Here is a 14,508-nt window from a genome sequence, read left to right on the forward strand (position 1 = left end):
GTGACTTCATTCAAAACAATCACTTTTCAGCAAGACAGCAAGGTTGCCACTAGCAGAAGGATCTTGGCATAAGCTGTTTCACAAAGTAATATCGACTGAGGCCACTAAAACTTTTCCATTTTCTTGCAGCAGAGCAAAGTACAGCAACATGGCATTTAATCCTAAAAGTAGATCATATGGGGGAAATGGCAGTGATACTGTACTGGGTGTAGGTGTCAAAGTGTTGATAGCAGGTGGCTGGAGAGGTAGCCTCTGTGAAAGAGTTTAAGGTTCCCTGTGAAAGACACAGATGGCTCCATACCCACATACCCACTCCATACCCACATACCCACCACAGGACACAGCTGAACCTATCAGCCAAACTGGTGACACCTGAGAAAATGTATTTAAGAATGAGAAAAAAAAACCCAAACAAATAAACCACTACACAGGCAGTGAGAAATGAGGAAAAAAAGTCTGAGAAACAGCCCTGTGAATGCCAAGGACAGAGAAGAAGGAGGTTAAGGAAGAACTGGAGCCTGCAACCCCAGGAGAAGACCACACCAGGGCAGGTATCCACACTCCTGCTCATAGAGGACCTTATGTTGGATCAGCTTATTATCTCCCGAACGATGACAGCCTGTGGGAAGGACCCCACACTGGAGCAGGGGAAGAGTGTGAGGACAAAGAAGCAGGGAAGAGGAGCTGCTGTGGACAGGCTTTAACAACCCATCCCACTGTGCTGCTTAAGAAGGAGGAGAGGCAGAGGATTTGGGAACGAAAGAGTGAAGTTCAGCCTTGGAAAAAGGGGGAGGTGAAGTGAAGGTGTTTCAGGTTTTGTCTTTGTTTTTCATCCAACTCTATTTTTAATTGGCAATAAATCAAATTAATTTTCTGCAAGACAAGTATGTTTTGCTTTTGAGGATGATTTTAAAGTGACCTTCCTGTCTTTATCTCAATCTACCAGCTTTTTCATCTTATTTTCTCCTCCCCAATCCCTGTCCTTTTGAGGACAGGGAATGAGAGAGCAGCTAGGTAGGGGTCTGGCCACCAGCCAAGGTCAACCCACCACAGACACAAAAAGAGAAATTCAGCTTGAAGAAAGTTGAAAGCAAATAACGGCATAACTTTCAGGTCAGCAAGGAGTGATTTTGAACAGCCAGATCTGGTTCCTCTAGAGAATGTGTTAATAAGCTCTGTAAGGAACCATAGTGGGTTTCCAGCATACACACACAAAGAGCTCACCTACACAAACTTGACCTAAACTGTGAATAGTGTGATGGGAAAAGAAAAAAAGTAATCTTTTTTTTTTTTTTTTTTGTGGTGGGGGGGAGTGGGGGAATTAAGCCCAGTTACAATTCAGGAAAATGTTCTTTGATCCTTCATTAACTTACTGAAACAATAAACCTTCAAAAAGCAAACCAAAATTTAATATAAAAACTGGTATTCTCTCAAACAGAAATCACCATTTTAAAAGTAAACATGCATAAAATGCACTGTTCATTTTGAAAGTGAAAGATAGAGTTCAATATACATCAATTTAGTTTAAGAACTGAAAACTTTTTATTTGCACATAGAATTAAATGGTCTAGAAAGTAAACCTCCAAATAACTCTTGCTTCTATCACTTCTACCACTACCGTGTTTACCTATTCCTTTGCACTTTCTTATCAGTAAGTAACACAGAAAGACACAGCAGAAGGAATTCAAGCATTACATGTCCTCAAACAGACATCAGCCAAACACACTAAGTAACGCAGTATGGCATCAGTCTGGTTTGAACTCCTATTATGACAGTTATTTTTTTTCAGATATTTCTGTTTTGATATGAATATAATTTTTGGATTTGATGGAAGAACAGCTTCCAGAAAAAAAATCATATTTTGATGTAAGACAAGAGCTGAAGAATCTGGCATCTCTTTTGGCTGCTTCTTAGTAACATTAATGTTTTTTAAAAATCTGGTTTTTTTTAATTGCTCAGCTTCAGCTGACAGGCACTTTCCTACTATTTTTATGATCAATATTTCATAAAGAAAACAGGCTAAGCTCTACATTTTCCATGACAATGCTTTTTACTGAATTCCAAAAGTAACAGATCTGTCTTCCTCCAGGATTTTTTTTTTTACTTTAGAAGTTCACCTTTGAACTGTACAGGACAACATTGCAGACTTCATTATCATGGCAGATAGATGTAAAAGCCACAGCACTACCACTTGTAGATTTGGTAAAAAGGATTACTCACCCTTTTATCAACTACGTTTCTTCTGGACTTCAGCTGACTAGTTTGCTCTTTACATCTATTAATATATTTTGAAGCCCATCACTGTTACAATGTTCAGTACTTCTTGTACTGAATATGTTCTGCAGTCTAACCTTTGGTTTGTTTATTATGATGGTATTTAGCAGAACCTTTTGCCATTAGTTTCAGCATCCTTTATAACTTTAATTTAGCTGTGTTTTTTCAGGGTGTTTCTTTCAGTTCTCTTTTCTCTTTATGAAGGAGTTATTTTTCAACCTACTAAACTACCCATCCAAACTGTAACACTTGTCAGGCTTTTGGAACTTCCTTAATGCTTAAAATTTATTAAGTGAATAGCTTTTCAGATATAAATTGACTTTGACTGTCTTTGAGAACCCTTTTCTGGCCCTGTGTGTTATTTAGTTACTGGTTTCTGCAGATACTTAGTGCTTTTCTTCCTCTGTAAAGGACTGATAAGCATGTCAGCATCCTGATGATGTACAGTGACTTTATTCTGCTTCTTTCCAAATAAGAACACCTTTAATGAAGCACTTCTCTGGAGCTGTTCTGTCTTTTCAGCATCATTATGAAACTTTCTCCATTTGGTAATGGCCCTGTTTCACTGCAAGGGTTTCTTTGTTCCTAACGTGTTCTGGCTCCTTCTTATTCTGAGCCCTGCCAGCTTTGTTACTTTCCTTAATATCCCTCATTTCCCTCTATCATTTTGGTCATGCTACATCTCTCCCTTTTTGTCCATTTTTATTTTAGCAGACAGCACTTTCCCACTAATGAGATGAAATTTTATGTAAAGTTGTCTCTTTCTTTGCAGGCAGCCTGGGTTTCATAGCTATTTAATAATGGTTTCAACTGCCTCCAGATATCAGTAGACTATGTAAACATTCTCTTTCTTTTCTTCATCTTCCCTCTCCCTGCCCCCTTTCTTTCCTGTTTTGGGTTTGGGTTTTGTTGAGTTGGGTTTGATTTGGTTTGGTTTTGTTTTGGGGTTTTTTAAATATAGAATTCAAATTCATCAGAAAAGACATGCCAGATTCTTTTATTTCTACTTGAGAGGATCAAAATCCTACTATACATGAAAGTGCTCAAGCCAGAAAAAAAAATAATATCTTTCAAGGTGACTGTAAAAATGGTTGTAAACTACAATTAAATTTCATACTGTTTTATACTGGATAAGTTAGTTGATCTCTAGGAAAAAAGGCAAGCCCTGTCAGCATAAACCTAATCAGAAGCTAAATATCTTGCAAGTGTTTATGGTAATAAAACATACAGAAAATTAGGAGATTTAAGTTGTTACAGCAACAGAATTTGCAACTCGTGTTAGACATGTTAATAGCAAAAAATGGGGTAGCACTTGGCTCTTAGCACATCATCTGCATGTAATTATGATTTTAAAAATTCTGGACTCGTGCACCATATAAATCCCTCCACAATTTTAATGACATAGATGCTGAACAGACTGAAAAATGGCAGCCACCTGTTCAATAGTGATTAAAACCACTTCTAATTATTTTCAAAATATGATTGGGTTTTCTATTCTGCACCAACTCCTGTTCAGCAGTTGTGAATTTGTGTTATTTATAGTTTTTATCAAATCCTTTAGATCTGATGATCAATCCTTTAAGAAAGAAGATTGTTTCTGTAACTTTGAGAAAGCCCTTTCCCCAGCTCAAATTTCCCAGTCAGTTGAGAATCTTCTTCTACAACAGATCTTCGGAAAGATACCAAAATATTCTCCTGGTGACATAAATGAGAAGCATACAGGTAGAGAAAGCACAACAGAATAAACAGGACTAAGAGGCAACTTCATTTTAATTTCTACAAGTCATGTTGAGTGTATGGTTTTGAAACCCAGAGGTGTACTTCCTACAGCACCTAAAAACATTGAAGATCATAAGATCATTAAATATCCAATTCAAATTTCACATACTCTAATAGAAGTTAAATCAGTTAAATAAAAAAAATATACCTTTTTACTACAGGTCATGACTTCAGAGTTCAAAACAATTTAGTAGTCTGACTTGATATCAACTTGGTGTTTGGTAAACAGATCCCTCCTCTCCTTCCTCAGAAGAACTTTAAAAAAAGAACCCAGAATTCTCAAAACATAAGTGTTTGGCTTGACCATGTAGGAAACCTCCCGTTATCCTGGAGAAGCTGGGTGATAAACAGGACGCACATTAGTTAAACAAGCCTGCACTTTTTTCTGGTCTCCTACACGTTACAATATGTAATTACAACATAATTACAAAATAACCATAATTTATTCGGTTTTGTATGATTCATCCCCCTCAAAACTTTGAGACCGGTCTTTCCTATTCCCAGTATTTCCAGGAATATTAAAGTAGTGCCTAGACGCCCTACCTGGGAATCTGGAATTCACTGGGTCAGGTACAGCACATGTGTCTAACTAACTGAGGGGAAAAAAGAAGAAAGAACAAAAGGAAAATAAAAACAGTTTGTGATCCCAGCAGACAAATACAGTCAACAGATGGTGAGAAGTTCAAAGGACAGCACAACTTAATTCTGTTTCTTCTGTCTTAGGAAGGCTTCAAGCTTCAAATGTTCAGATAAAAATCCCATAGCTTGGTATCACAATTAGCTTTTCTCTACAACCCTTAGGTGTTGATAAACATATATAAAAGATAAAAGTTCAGTGAAGCAATAAACTATCAATCATGACAGACAACTGAATGAATAACCAGCGGAACAGCCCTAAAGTATCAGTTTCCAAGTAATTAAAGAGCAGCAAAATACTACTAAATGGAAGAGCTGGTGAAACAACACAGAAGGAAGGTTTCATTTAAGTAGAAAATTTGAGTTCCTCATGTGCAGTTTTTGACAGCAAAATAATGGGGAAGCATCAGGCAAGACTGACATGAGTGCTTCCCCTGCTCTCCTTGTTCTCTGCAAATAGCTAATGAGGTCATAATTCAGCAATGCATTCCTATACTTTATTAACAGCAGTTCATATCTTCACCTTATAGTGTTTACCCTGCAGATTTACTCAGTAGGGCACTTCTGTTTCACTCTTGGGAAAAGCTGTTCAGCTACAACCTGTGACACTGCAGGACACTTAGTTTAAAGTTGGTTCACATTTGCTTGTGAGCTGCTTTGCCACACACATGTACATCTCCCCAGGTTTTTTTTTTTTTATTCTGGTCACTTTCAACGAAGCCATATTTCAGAGAACGTTTTCCACAGTTGTGCATCAGCACAGAATAATGGCAAATGAGCAAAGGCTTTCATCCAGATTCTGAACCTATCATCAAAGTGGTAACAGAACCTCTATGATCATGTGAAAAATGTGAAGGAACATTGTTTTCCTTCAGTTCAAGAATATTTTTATCTATTCACTGAAATAACTGAAGATAAAGGAAAAATTTAATACAAATGGTGAAAATAGTAAATAAGTATGTAAACAAATTGCAAGTAAACACTCACCTCTGGGAAATTTCTCTGTTCTCCTATTTTCCTTAGGTTGAAGTTCAGTGTTTCCAGTGTCCTATGTGGAGGCAATACATTGTTTGTATAGAATAAGGCCACTCAGCCCTCTATCCCCAGGTACAGAACCCTTCAGGAAAATTTTGCCTTCTTCCTAGATATCAAATTTGTTAAATAAGTCAATTAAAGTTGTTTTCACTGGAGCAACTTTGCACTTACCCAAGTTCATCCAGAGAGGCATCTTCAGTAATAAAACACAATCTAACGATGTATTTTGCCATTAGATTAGACAGGAATTCTTATCCCTATATTTATCTCAAAACCCAGGCCAGACATTTTACTTAATAAAAAACAAGTTGTGGGAAGTTAAATGATTCTACACATTTCAGTAACAATCAAGCAGACTAGTACTAGGAGCCAATGTAAATTGGTGAATATTTTCATTCTTTGCAACATTTTTGTCTTGCAAGGAAGCTTTGCTTGTAGAGCAATCTGTTTCGATTCCTTCGTTCAAGCTAGGAAATTCTAGGCTCAGAGACAGGAGGTCCAGCAAAGCTCTAAATATAAAGTGATTTCTATAGAGAGAGAGCACCGATAATCTACCTCCAGGGAGAACAGTCTCTGTTAGAAGACTCCCAAAGCTGTTTGTTCCAAAAACAGTTCTTACTTACATTAATAAGAACATTTAGTTCTCTTTAGTGATGACTGGAGGTTCTGCAGTCACCTGCTTAAATTCCCATAAGCTAAATAAGTAAACCATAGAAAGAAGTGTTGTCATCCTATTTGACCACATAGAAACCAAGATACAGGAAGGTTAAAGTCTAACTATTCCAACTTTAAGCCTCCACAGGCCTTTGTTTTTAAAATTATTGCCACAGATCATCATTTAACAGACTGTGCTGAGGGTGCTCTCTATTAAGACCTTGGTGACATACATAAAATTCTGTCAAAACTCTCATGTCAGTTGCTATCCCAACAGCATCAAGATAAGCATATGGATTGCACAGTTGCCTATAGCTTCCAGCTTTTCATGCCCTATTGACTGAAGACTCTACAGAGGACTGGCATGAAGACGAGGAATGAATGGCTAGTGGTAAGAAGTGTGCTGACAGTTCAAAGGTGTTCTGCTCTTCCCAAGGAACTCCAAAGACATGAGTCCTGGTGGCAACTCAGGCAGGTGGGATTTGGTGTCAAACTCGTGTGAGTTTTTATGCTTGCTACCAAACTATCTCTTTCTGTACTCTTAGGTCGAACCTGTATACCCACACTGCAGGCGAAGGAAAGGCATCCTGCACAGGGGTAAAGGAAAGGCAAGCTGAAAAGATCTTTCCAGTCGTTGCATCTCACACCAGTATGAAAATAGGCAGCAAACACCAGATAATTTAGAAGTCAGAAGTTTTACCTGCAAACTTCACTGTGCTGCCCTCTGAGCAGAGCCTTGAAATTGTACTGGTTTGAAGGAGTGTTTCTGTCTATGAAATCACATTTAAAATTGAGTCTGAATGAATTTCGCAACTTCCAGCAGCTCCACCATGCTCTGTGCTTCACTGTGCTTTGGGCTGACTCACAGGCCTCAGGAAGTGGCCAGGTTATTATTTTTTTAGGCAGATTTTTTTTATTCTTCACACTGTACAGGTGTCATCAGTGTGCCTGAAGAACATCACACAAGACCAAGCTGAGCATTTAAGCTGGGAGTCATTAAACAGGGGCAGAAGCAGACAGTAAGGATTAAGCTCTTCCTTATGCACTGCTTCTAATATTTCTGTCTTTAATCTCTCTCAGGTTTTGTGAAGCAGCAGCTGGGATTTACCTCATTGCTGCACACAGCAGCAGCCACTGATGATCTCTGTGTCAGGCATAGAGCACAGGCCCACTCTGGGACAGGCTTCGAACCCCAGTTCCCACCTCTCTGCTCTCTGAGCCTAGGCCACTCGAGGGAGCTGAGCCCTTGACACACTGCCCATCCAAGGGAGCAGAGACCTAATCTGTCCCTGAAGCTGCTTCAAGGTGTGATTAACCTGTAATACTCCCATTCCGCACCAGCCCTTTGTTCAGTTTTATAGCTTATTCCCAATCCACAGTGTCACTGTAACTACTACACAAGTTCATTTGGAATTTTGCCTTACACTATTTGCACCCTGTAGAAATTTTCTCTCCTCTGGGTACTGCCAGGCAGGATCTCCACATTGCTCCAGCCACACTTAACAAGGTCCTGCAGAAAGTTTTGGTTTACCAGCATTTGTCAGCCACCTTTGCAAAGTCTTTCTCTTATCACACCCCTGGAGTAAACACATAGAAGTGACATAACTTCTGCTTGAAGTTTTCTGATCACTGTGGCTGCTTCTCCAGGGCAAAACACCTCAGGCCCCAGCAGCCACAGATAACAGCTACCACAGACCTTCAGCTTTTGTTTATTCATTTTAGCAATCCCTGTTCAAAACTGGAGTTTGGAGTTAAGTGCAACCAAAGCAGAACAGATACCTTGATCTGAAGACAGAATGCTGAGACAACTGAGCAGGTCCCACCCTATCCTGACATACCAGGTCAGCCAAGCTCAAGTCAGGCTGGGGAGGGAGTCCTGGCACTTTGGCACCTCTGGAGGAATGGTGCCATTGGAGGTGAAGGTGAGTGAAAGCATGCCTGGCATCTCTGTAGGTGCCCTTGCTGCTCATGTGGGGCTCTAACATCCCCTTTCCCTTTGATACTTGCTGTGATGGGAAAGGTTCCTCCTCAAGCTCCTGCTCACCACTGTGTGCCACCTCCCATGCTGGGACAAACTGATCCATCTCCTACCTCTCATCCTCAGGAGGAACAAGGAGTATGCATGACACAAGGGAAGCCTTGCGGGAGCTGCCTCTGTGATTAATATCCACCTGAGATTGTGGAGAATGGAAAATAAGGAGTCTGAGTAAATGAAGAAGGGTAAGGGCAGGAAAGGGAATGGAGTACACTGAGCATGCTGGAGAAGAGGCTTGTCAACCTCCCAGCCCTGGGAAAGCCAGGACAGGGCTGGCAGCAGGAGTTGTGTATGAAGCCAGCTGTGAGTCTGCGTATGTCAGCTGTCTGTCTCTCCATTCCTCAGCACCCTGGGAACATCGAGGTTTTTGATGTCTCACAGCGGGATGCTGCGTTTAATGTTGGAAATTTCTTCCCTGAGCACAGGGCAAGACTTTCTTTTCCTGTGTTACCCTAATATTGTTCTCTTGGGACCCTCCACACATCTATTAAATCACAAAGGGAATTAACTTATATTCTTATAAGATAGCAGGACTTTCTGTCCTCACATTCTTCCTTGTGTGAAACCTCACAGGCCTGAACAGAAGTGTTATAAATCTAAAAAATGCTTGAAAGGCATCTCCACATGTGCTTCAAAACCTAATGGTCCTACGGGAAAAAAGTAACTAGAAGGTCATCATCATTCCACTCTCTTTATCTTCCTTACTCTATTATTTAAGAAAACACCAAATGCACTGAAATCACTTTTTCCATTTTGTGAACCCAGACATTTTTCTTGTGGGTGTTGTATAGTGAATTGGAGCCTGCTGGCGGTGAGTTTTCTTTCCTTAATAGTCTTTCACAGCTCCTGCAGAAGTATTCCAAGGACCCCAGCATTTCTTATGACCACAGACTGAAAGCTGCTAGCCTGGAGGAACATACCATCCACATTAGGCACTGTCAAAACTTCCTAATGATACCCCAGTCTGGGCTTGCCAGCACCCTATGGCTCTGGCTGAAGACTGCCCCTGAGTAGAGTATGTCCAGTAGGTATAATGGGACCTTCAGCCTTGTGTGATTCTAGTGGCACATGCCCAAAAGGCACTAATTAAAAACAAGACGACAATCTGATCACAGCTACTTTTGCATAACTGGCTTAAATCTCTTTCATATCCTCCAAAGTGCCTTAACTCATCCTGAGGCTACACACTTGTATTTATAACTTGCACAGATAGGACTCACATGCTCATCAAGGACACTGTGTTGATATGAAAATCCAGAAGACAGGCTTACGCAAAAAACTACTGAGCCATGAATATTTTATAACTTAACATCCAGAATTTTTTGAGCATTCCTCTTCCTTTGGAAATTTCTCCATCTACCTTTGTGTGGTTTTGTGTTTTTTTTTCTCAAAACTTTCTTTTTTTCCCTTGTCTGGGTGTTCACAAGTTACGCTGACAATACAGTGAACCATTTGAGAGGTTTTGTATGTTTTTTTAAAGCATACTTCTCTGAGGCAGAAGAACCTAAAAATGAAAACTACTACAAGGCCAAACAGGCGCTGTGAAATTTTAGTAATTCTTTACAGGAAAAGGTGTAAAGTTTTCTTATTCATGGATGCAAGAAAATAGTATCTTTACAAATTACTGTAAGGGAGAAACAGCTGAACATAAAGATGAGCAGTAACAGTGTTAAGAGAAAGTGGGTAAAACAGAAACCCTTGATGCAAACCTAAATCTTTGAATAGTACATCAGAGAACTCAGTGAAAAGATAAACTGGTGCATGAAACAAGGAGCTGCAGGAAAGCTGCATATTGCACAAGGTTGCAAAAAAATCTTCAGAAGTACTTGCATAGGCTCAGCAGGGAAGCTGAAGGAATCAAGGCCTCACAGATATTTCTTTTTTATTCCACAGTGAAAACTGTTTGGACTGGCTGGCTTAGAAAGGCAATGCCCATGTCAGTGAAGAACATAAATAATTAAAAGTCACTTCACTTACAGGAAGGTTACTGTGTTTTAAACCACATTATAAATGCAAATGTAGCACTCTGAGAAATGATCAGTGTCTTTGCATCTGCACGGTGGTATAGTTGATTCACCAATAATTTTAACTCACTTTTAATCACAATAATGTCAATGCGCCACCAGCTAATTGTGTAATTCTGTGGCACCAAGAAGGCTCTAGGGCAACTTACATGCTGTATAACAGTCGTTGTAACTCTAGCCAAGGGAAACCTGGAAATTTGTATTCACATTTATGTTTGCATGGTGTAGACAAATTAAGGTATACAGCTTCACAGACAGTTCTGAAGAGCTTGCAGGAAATTAAGAGAAAGTTCCTCACTGTGTTAACGCTCACCCTGATGCTGAGCTCTGTCATGCTCCTCATTCTCCAAAAAAAACTTCAAAAAACTTGATGACATAGGGAGGCATCATATTATATTTAGTTTATTTTCTTATTATTAAGTTTATTTTACAGTTTTTGTGGTGTATGTCTTCCTCTCCTGTTCAAAATCAAAACAAACTAGCATGCACTAACTACATGTTGGGCGGAGAAGAGATTCAGAGCAGCCCTGCAGAGAAGGACTTGGGGCTGTTGGCTGATGAGAAAATGAGTCGGCTTCAGTGTGCGCTCGCAGCCCAGAAAGCCAACCCTATCCTGAGCTGCATCAAAAGAAGCATGACCAGCAGCTTGAAGGAGGTGATCCTGCCCCTCTATTCTGCTCTCGTGGGACCTCACCTGGAGTATTGTGTGCAGTTCTGGTGTCCTCAACATAAAAAGAGCTTGGAACTGTTGGAACAAGTGCAGAGGAGGGCCATGCGGATGATCAGGAGTCTGGAGCACCTCCCATATGAAGATAGACTGAGAACGTTGGGGCTGTTCAGCCTGGAGAAGAGAAGGCTGCGTGGAGACCTCAGAAGCCTTTGAGTGTCTGAAGGGGGGCTATAGGGATGCCGAAGAGGAACTCTTCATCAGGAACTGTAGCAATAGGGGTAACGGGTTTAAAATGAAGCAGGGGAAGTTCAGGTTAGATATAAGGAAGAAGTTCTTTACTGTGAGGGTGGTGAGGCACCAGAACAGGTTTCCAAAAGAAGTGGTAAATGCCCCATCCCTGGCAGTGTTCAAGGCCAAGTTGGGCAGAGTCGTGGGTGAACATGGTCTAGTGTGAGGCATCCCTGTCCATGGCAGGGGGTTGGAACTAGATGATCTTGGGGTCCTTTCCAACTCTAACCATTCTGTGGTTCTCTGATTCTATGATTAGGCATTTCAAGTATTACATAAAACGTGAATTCCCACATCAATTTATTGGGAAAAAAGAGGAAAGGGGGACAAAAGGAAATCAAGCTACATTAAAAAAAAACCCAAACCATATAATCCTATCTTTTTATTATTGTCTCCATGAAACAGGAAAATATACTCAGCTTCTGAGGGTTTTCACGGGTCTGGGTTTTCTGGGCTGTGAAACATATCCACTGTAAGTAACTGTGACATTTCTGAATGCACTGCAGCAGAAAAATATACTGAGGGAAATATTTCAATCTCAGATATGTTGGGAGAAAGGTGTTCTACAACCAGAATTATGTCTGAAAAGCATTTAGGTGCTAAAGCCCCCACTTACACTTTCATGACCCCATTGCATTCAGGGTCATTTCAGTGGTCCAACTGTGGGCACCATTTGTTTCTTGAAACATCAGCAATTACCTGATCAGACAGGTTTTGAAAACTGAATAGACAGCTTCTTACAACTGATATGGTTCCAGCTTCACAGTGCTTCAGTGCTTGACTTGTCAGTTATGGGGAGATATATCTTTTATCCATGCCCCAGTCCTGTTGTGTCCTTGCTTGTCTGCCCACAATGTGTGCTGGTTTTGGCAGCCTGCAGTGCAGCTAAATATAGTCAATAGATGACACTGTTTTTGGATCGAGCCTCAACTTAGAAAGCAGAAACAGTTATGTTCTGCTTTGAACACCTCCTTTCACCCTAAGGAACCCACTTTAGGGAAAGGCAAAAAAAAAAAAAAACAAACCACACATGTTAAGAAGTGGAAATCCACATTCATCTAAACTAAGGTGCCTTGCCAGCAGTGTAGGCTTTGTCCAATCCTTGTCAAAAATCAGCTGAGGGATTTCTATCAACTCCAGTAGCATCAGATCAACCTCATAGGTGAGCAGGTTTTCCTTCTCTTTTTTTTAAGCAGCGGGTTCTGTTTAGGTACCACGTAACTGCATGTGCAGAAGCCAGCTGCAAGTCAGGCTTGAAATGAAGCACTAATGGTGGCACCACCTTCCACATTTTTTAAAGTTTTTTAAAGCTTTGTGTTTTGCAACTAACATCCTGCAACTTCTTTCACTCCTTTCTTTGTCTGGGTAACACACTGATACTTTAGACAGAGTAAGACAACCATAACAGTGAATGCAAATTGAATTCAAAACATCCTTGAATCTTTGCACAACTTTAGACAGATCTTTGCAGCTCTCAGCAGCTCAGTCAAGCAACATTCGTAAGTAATGGCCTTGGTAATAACGGTTAATTTCATGTGAATAACTACCTTAAAGAAATGATCAGTGGATGCTCTGAAGATTCATTTGGCAGGCAGAAGTAGGATAGCTCTTCTATTGAAGTTCCTTTTGCTAGAACCTGCTTCATTTTATCAAATTTTGACCAGCAAAAGCAGACTGCTCTCCATTGTTAAGTCTCAGTAGGCACGGTTCTGCCATTCCTGAGGGTGACATATATAAAACAATCCTATGTTACTTTATCAGAAAGACTTAAGGCTACTGCTATTTTAAGTAAACATGTGAGAATAGGCATGAGTGTTACCTGGGTAGCAGAGAGGAGCTTTTTTTAATCTCCAAGCAATATTTGGTTTGGTGCAGAGCATTTAATAACCTTCTTATATTGATAGAGGCCCATGGATATGATTCAGATTCTGGCAGGTAAGCACTCCCAAGGGTCCTCTAAGTGCCTTCATCCCCAAGGAAAGAGATGCCCATGGCCCATGCTCATAAGCAAGAAGCCAGGCCATGTTTGTTTTCATCTTTGCCCAATCAGCCAGAAGTTGACTAAGCAACAGCTACAATATACATATTTAGTCAATAACTGGAGCAGAAATAAAAGTAAGAATCAAAAAGAATCCCTCACACAACAAAGTTAACAGCTTAATGTAATGAACTAAGCAGCAAAAAACTGTGAGGTGGCAGTGCACATTTCTACCTTGCTGCTTACGCATGTGTTTGGATATGGTGATCTTTTTCAATTATAAGTTTTAAGCTTATGGGAAAACATACAAAAATAACAATGGAGTTTAAAAAAAATATGTTAAACACTAGTCCAGGGGTTGTTTGTCTGTTTCTTCTCAAAAATCTAGCATATATGAAAGCAGAAAGGCCTCAACCAGGAGCTTCCCCCCACCTAAGCATGTCCTCACCATGAAGTTTCAAGCCATTACTGTTTTTGCACTCCCTCCTTCCTGCTCCCTATAGCTTAATGTCTTTAGGTTCTACATTACATATCTTGAGCATGGCACTGCAACCCTGGTGCTGGCACTGGCAATGAGAATAAACCCAGGCATCTGCCATTCTTTGCCCTGAATTACTGCCATCAGTGCCACTGTGCAGCTGGAATACATGGACAATCAAAGTTATGTAGGAAACTGCTGCAGGACTCTGGTGGGCTGTATACAGCAGCAGGCTGCTTTGCAGGGGGGCTGCAGAGTGACTGGAAAAGGCAGCAGGATTGAATTTGAGCATCTCTAGGTTATGCAGGAAGATTTTCTGTTCTGGAGTTTTAGATATGAAATCCTAAATCCTTATTACACTTTTCAAATCATGTCCAAGTGACAGCATTTAAGGACAAATTGGTATAATTTCCTAACTTTTTGGTGCCTGACAATTTGTTTTAGAGAGACACACATACACCAAAGGGTCTTTCACAGAAAGATTAGTCAATTTAAAAAACAAATCATCTTTGTGTACACAAAGCAGTAGAGAAAAATAACAAACCATTTTATGTTTTTCACATTAATGGTTGAAAGTGGATAGATACTATGCTCTAGAACCTGAAGAATATTTTTATCTAAGCAGATAAAAGTAGATGGAGAATTATTTAGCTTTAC

The sequence above is a fragment of the Melopsittacus undulatus genome, chromosome Z (genome assembly GCF_012275295.1).
Source record: "Melopsittacus undulatus isolate bMelUnd1 chromosome Z, bMelUnd1.mat.Z, whole genome shotgun sequence".
NCBI lineage: Eukaryota > Metazoa > Chordata > Aves > Psittaciformes > Psittaculidae > Melopsittacus > Melopsittacus undulatus.